This window comes from Panthera tigris, chromosome A1 (assembly GCF_018350195.1).
Source record: "Panthera tigris isolate Pti1 chromosome A1, P.tigris_Pti1_mat1.1, whole genome shotgun sequence".
NCBI lineage: Eukaryota > Metazoa > Chordata > Mammalia > Carnivora > Felidae > Panthera > Panthera tigris.
In genome coordinates this window covers 57,407,437-57,414,561 of record NC_056660.1, presented here as the reverse complement: position 1 = coordinate 57,414,561, position 7,125 = coordinate 57,407,437, and the positions used below count along the sequence as shown (strand labels likewise).

Here is a 7,125-nt window from a genome sequence, read left to right as displayed (position 1 = left end):
AATAACACTGCCAAAGTATTTTAATAGAATGAAAATCAAAGAGGAAATAAAATGTATGATATTGACGAATATAAGCAAATTTATACCTAAGTCAACGTCCACCAATTCCTCATACTTGACAGGAACTTAAGTTTGAAATAGTTTATTTCCAAATATGATAAGTAAAGTTTATTTTCTGTTTATTTAATTAATTTATCAAATTGATATATGTACTTTTAAAGGTATGAGGACATGTAAAAAATAATGTTGTCCTCAATATACTGAAACTACGATTCTTGTAAACAACTGTCAAGTGTCTTATTGTTAAATGATGGTGACATAATGGAATATTCTTTATCCTGCCTCATATGGTTCCATTATTCCATGCAGCAGCCAGTCATTTAATGAAGGCGTAACTCAAAGACAAACAAAACAAAATCAAATCTCTCTACTTAAAAGTCATCGATAGTTTTAGTATAAAATGTCAGTGTGCATAAAGGAGAATAATTTTATCTTTTAAAACTAGGTATACTTACTGTGAAAATTTAAGATGTTAGTGTAAAACAATCTATATATATAGATATATAAAATGTGCAAAACTCTTTCAGTAGATATGTGAACAAATATTGTAGACCACTATTACAGATTATGGATTTAGAGACCAACATCTTCAGCATATTAGATAATATAAATTCATTTTTTTTAGTTACTGTACTAATTTATATTCCTGTAAGTTTGGTATGTTTTATTTTTTGAAGAACTGACAAAGTGGTTTCCACAGTGGCTGCATTTTAAATTCCTACCAAAAATGGATTAAAGTTCCAGTTTTTCTACATTCTTGCCAAAACTTGTTATTTTCTGTATTTTTATTTATAGCTCCAACTGTTATCCACTACTTCAGGCAGCTGCAATGTAAAACAATCATCTTTAATTTTGATCAATGTCTCTAGGGAAAAGACTCTTCACACTGGGTGTCAGATCACATAAAGGCAGTCTTTTCTAGATTAAAGTGGAGTCTTTCAGGGAACCAACAGACTGGTCAAATACTGACATTTCTCTGATAATGAGTAAAGATGGAGTCCCAGCCTAATTTTGCCACCTCGTTTGCCATGGTGCTGGTTTTTTGCTATAGTTGCAGCTGTTGAATTTAAGGTAACCACAGATGCAGAGAGGGGCAGTGGAAATAAGATATTACAACACCATAAAGCTATTTGTTATTACAGAGATTTACTGATTTTTTTTTCTGGAAAAAACTTCTCTTGGATTGCTGAAAACCATTGGTTGATTTCCAGAGTTCTGAAAAGTGTTAATTCTGAAAATTGTTGCCATTTTTGTTGTTGCTTTAATGGAGGAGAAAATTTTCAGAGGTACTTTCTCTGTCATTCTTTGCTGACTCTGTTGAGTCTTAATTTTGTTTGGACTCTGAACTTGGTCTTCTATCCCCTACATTCCATGAGAAACACAAAGTTGAAGTTTGCCTGATAACAGGATTGCTGTCAGGGTAAGTAACTTTTACTTCTTCGCTGCTTTATATCTGCACACATATTTTGGCCCACTGTGTCCGTTCTGTCTTGTCAGATCTTTAATACTTTAAGAAGATATATTTACATGTATCTTTACATTATGGCTATTTAAATTCAACCTCTTGTTTAGCTCAAAGGTATAGAAAACGGTGTGATAGAAACACAGAAAACAGTGTGATAGACTCTAAATAAAGACTCAAAGTCTGAATGATAGCTATATAATTTAAGATGCAAAAAAAATGAACATAATTATGTTTAAGAGGGAAAGCCTGTGGAGAGAAAGTGAAAACAGTCAAAATCAGGTGTAAATTATGAAGCATTTTGACAAGGATAATTGGAATAAAAGCAGAAAAATCTCTTCAGAAAGGAACAGTGAGGCCTTACCATTCTTGAATTCACATGTGTTTTTAACAATCTCTCCCTAAAAGACAACACCAGAGGAGAGGCTACTATATGTCTCTCTAATTACCTTTCTTTTTTCTTCAGTCAGAGCATTCCCCATCCTTGAGATTGGTCCAATGCTGAGATAGAGATAATGATCAGGTCTAGGATGAGACTCCATGTGTTGGAAGAAAGAACATATATAGTTGGAAGTTAGAAATTTAGAAAGCCCATCACTGTTCCTCTGTCCTTAGGGAAAGTATATACAATAATCACCAGTCCAAAAGAAATTCAGTGTACTCTAAAATATTTGAATTTTAATATCCATAGCATCCAGGACACCCCGGAAAACTAGGTTTCAGGCAGACTCCTACACCTGGCAGGACCTTTGAAAGGATAAGGAATTTGTAATCCACCAGGAAATGAAACTTTTTTTTTTCCAGTTTGTTTTCTTCTTTTTCTTCTCATTTTTCTTCTTCTTTTCTCTTCCCTCTTCCTCTCTTCCTCCTTTTTCTCTTCTCTTTCTCCCCCTCCTCATTTTGACAATAGCTCCTCCTCCTCCTCCTAGGCCATCTCCCTCTCTTCTTCTTAATCCAAAAACATGCTAAGACTCTCCAGCTAGTGTTTGTACTTTCAAATGATTGTAAGATATACTGTCTTATAAGAGAATGTGTTTCCTGAGAGAGATGTATATGTTAAGACACATAGTTAGATTTACCTTTATGTATGCATCCAAATCTTAGCTTTAAGATCTAAGCAAAGACTTTAAAAACATAATATATATCCTAAAAACTCTAAAAGAAGAAAAAACTACATCATGGGTTAAACACAAAATAAAAGCTTGAATAGGAGCTACATAGAAATACTTCATATCAAGGTTTAATGTAAAAATTACAGTTTGGGGGAAAATATTTGTAATACATACAAGAAGCAATCGCTTGATCGACTCTAAATAAAAGCATACCTAAAAATAAGAATTAGGTAGGGTTTTCACTGGGAAAATAGACCAGGTATACATATGTTGAAATGAGTATGCTAATAATTAGGATAACAAAACAGTTATTTCCCAGTTATTTCTGGGAAATAATAATATTGGCCACGTTACCGATAAACATATTAAAAGATGTTCAATCGTTACATATAATCATAACTAGGTAAATTAAAGTCACATATGTGAGACTGATACTTTATTTTTGGATGATCTCAAAACACCCAAGTTTTTTGGAGTTAAGTTTATTTTGTACAACTCTTTTGAGAGTAAAATTGACTTTATTGATTTGAGGTAAAGATGTGAATTTCTAAATAGCAATGCTATTCTGAGAAGGTACCCTAGAAGAATATAAGTGTGTGATTGTATATGACAAATACAGGGTGTTGGCTGCAGTATCATCTGAAATAACAACAAAAAACATAAAAAAAAATTAGTTTCTATATACAACAATCACTTCATAAACTTTTAAATTTATATATATGAGATATATCATAGACTACAATGGTGAGACTTTTTATTTGGAGTGAAGAAGTCCAGTTGAAAACTAGTATATGCTCGTTCTCACCAAATGGGGCATTTGTACATGTGACATTGACTTGCTTAACACCCATTTTAACCTTCTTCTATTCTTGCTGTATTGTACTGGCTGGAAACCAAAAACTATTTTCTCAAACTCCTTTACAGTTAGGCTTCTGGGGGTAATTAAGATTCTTCCAATCAAATACACTCTGGTGTCAGTTTGATTCAGGACTGGATTGTGGTAATATGACGAGCTGACATGGTCCAAGGTGACCATTTTGATGGCACTGTTTGTGGAAGAGGCAGCGCAATTCTGCAACTATCTACTCCAGATGTGGTTTGAGGATCAGGCTTCTCCTTTCCTGATTAGGGTGTATGTTGCTGGTTCTGGAATCGCCAGCTGTGGGAGCAGCTTCCTGAGACTGGAGCTTCCAGATGGCTATTCTCACAGAGGCAAAATTAGTGGCCATCATCTGTGTTGTGATTTTAGAAATCCCTTTTAGAAGCCTAGTTTTATTTTTTTAAACCTTCTTAAAATTCGTTTGTTGCTTTAACCAGTTAAAATGTTTTCTCTTTTCTTCAATTTTCTGCAACCTGAGTAAGATACATGACTTATTATAAAAATGGCTCTCTGGGATGCAATCCACAGAATAACTGCTTCATGTTGATTTTTTTAATTTTACATTTATTTTTTATTTGTTACAATATATACGTGGTACTTCAAGTTGTCTTATATTTGTATTTTAGAAAAATTTAGAAAGTGTTAAAAATGTTTACCTTTTAACTTTCACTTAACTTCAATCATTTTGAATCAATTTTATATATTTTTCACCAAAATAATACAACTATATGGTGTGGGGGTTGGGGGAGAAGGTTTAAATCTTATCTCACTTGAACTAACTCAGAATAAAAGATTAAGAACTCAAAATTTCATTTCCTTGTCCTAGAGTCAACAATTTCTGACATTTTTTCTTTCATTTACCTTTATATTTTACAAATACTATATTTATACTGCTATCTCTTGATTCACAATTCCAGATATGACTTAAGGTTTTCTAATAAATGGAATGAGTATTAACCTTGCAGAGAATATTCTCTTCCACACACATAAATTCTTTAGCGTTTCTTTCTCAAATGAAGTAAAAATACTTGTTAGGTTAAATCATCATCTATTTTGTGTTAAATACATCAGCATGCAATTATGTAAATATTAATCACTAGTGAATGAAGCTATAAACCAAATTATATTTTTTCTTGTTCATCTTCTTGTTTTCTTTAAAAAAAAAACAGTAATTGACTTATTTTTACTTAGACCTACATTCCATTTATCCATTTTTTTTCAAAACTATTCAACGATCTCTCAATAATTTTTCTCTAATTTGTTATTATTTGGACTGGGTTCACCCCAGGTTCACTTTACTCTCCCTGTAAAGACACAAATGACTTTCAATGGCCTTTCCCCAACCATCCTGGAAACGTCATTCGACTACATCAGTGTTCTGACTCATGTTTGCTCCCTCTTGTGATCTCAGTATTTTTGACTCACTCTCATGTTCTATTGGAATGCATCTTTTTTATTTTAAAAATTTTTTTAATGTTTTTATTTATTTTTAAGAGAGAGACAGAGAGAGACAGAGCATGAGCAGGGAAGGGGCAGACAGTGACAGAGACACAGAATCTGAAACAGGTTCTAGGCTCTGAGCTGTCAACACAGAGCCAAGGTTCATGAACCCATGAACCTTGAGATCATGACCTGAGCTGAAGGTGACGCTTAACCAACTGAGCCACCCAGGCACCCCTGGAATGCATCTTCTAATAACTTTCTGACAAAGGGAGGACCACAGATACATTTTGGAGATTTTACACATAGGAAAATGTATTTTCACCATTGAATAAGTGTTTCTCCAGATTAAAACACAGGTTGAGAAACATTTTGTCTAAGAATAAGGATTGTTTTGCATTGTTATCTTCTAATTTTTCTAAAAAGAATTACAGTCCCATTTTATTCTTGGTCTTTTGTGTATGATCTATTATATTCTCTCCTCCATACCTTTTTTTTAGTAAATCCTTAAAACATTGCAGTGAAAACTTACACCCTGTTTATAGCATTTTTCATTACTTTTCCCCCTTTTTTATTGTCTCAAATATCTTAGTCTTTATGGTGATGTTATGACAGAAATAAGCACTTCTTACTGTATGCACGTAAGACTCAGTTTATAAGACTCAGTTATATCATTTAAAACACTTCCATAAATATCTGTGTTTCCTAAAAATATTAAAAACTCTCTAATGCTGCTGTCTTCTGTCCCTTTCCATTTATACTAATAGTTATATACTAATGTATATATGTATGTGTGTGTGTGTATATATATATATATATATATATACATGCATATATATATATATACATATATATGTATGTGTATATATATATATGTATATATATATATATATATATATATATATATATATATACATATATATATGTATGTATATATATAGTATTTTATCCTAAGGGAGGAATGTACTAAATGCTTATGTTTAAAATGCTAAGTTTGACCAGAAGTCATATGAAGGTATCATCACAATTAAAATAATACTATCCCAGTCCCATATTTTTGACATTTGTATCATCTCTATTCTCAGTGTCTCGCACTTGTTGAGAGTGGAAACATTTGGTTTTTTTCTTAATGACATTCTCAGGCTTATTAAAATATTTAGCATATGTAGTCATCTTTGGTACCATTGTCATCAGGGCAGCATAATCAACCCTTAGTATGTCCCTATAAACTAGTAAAGTGTTTAAATGAAATCTAGTTTTTAAAGTATGTGAAAAGTACATATTTAGTAGTTAAAATGGTAAAATACGATTTATTATAGAACTTTAAATTCTATCCCTATCCTTTTTCCATGCTCATTTCTTCTAATTACAGGCACACACTTTGTTCGATTTTTTGAAAACAAAAGTCATTTATGTTCTCCACATTTCTAACACAATAGTTGGCAACCATGCATACTATTCTGAACTGTGCTTTTTTATACTTAAATCACATCATAGACATTTTTATATGTTACACATATTAATTAAGATACACATATGTATGCATATATTTGTGTATGTATGTATAGATATCCATAACGTCATGTAATCTTATATTATGTTTTACATCTATTTATTTAATCTTCATAGTGATCCAATGTAATAGGAACAATTTTCATTTCCATTTTACGTGGGAGAAAAAGCACAAAGTTTTAGTAACTTGTATAGAATTATAAGGTTAGTGAGTAGTGGATCTGGGACACATGCCTAATCTAGATCCAAAGTCAATGTTCTTAGTGCTCGCTTCGGCAGCACATATACTAAAAATTGAAACGATACAGAGAAGATTAGCATGGCCCCTGCGCAAGGATGACACGCAAAGTCAATGTTCTTAAAATTTTGCCATCAAGTTTAATGGGAAGGCAACATATTAAAAAAATGTTTTCCATAGATTATACTGGTCTATACCTAAGTACATATACATATAAATCTGTATAATTTTGAATTTTTTGAGCTTTAGTATTTTAAAGTGGGAATTTTTATTTTTACAGACTTCTTAGTGGTTCTAGATTTCTGAATCAGTTCCTTTTAGCATGGTTGGAATCAAAGTCACAAGGCAAGCAAACACCATGCATGCTATAAGCCCAGAGATAGATAGGTAGATAGATGGATAGATAGATAGATGATAGATA

At 32.1% G+C, this 7,125-nt stretch overlaps 1 non-coding gene across 1 annotated transcript; it reads left to right on the top strand.

The window, feature by feature from the left end:
• Positions 1-6,729: 6,729 nt before the first annotated feature.
• LOC122232030 lies at positions 6,730-6,835 on the top strand. Its single transcript, XR_006209352.1, has one exon. It is a non-coding gene; the product is annotated as a U6 spliceosomal RNA (small nuclear RNA).
• The last annotated feature ends 290 nt before the right edge of the window (positions 6,836-7,125 follow it).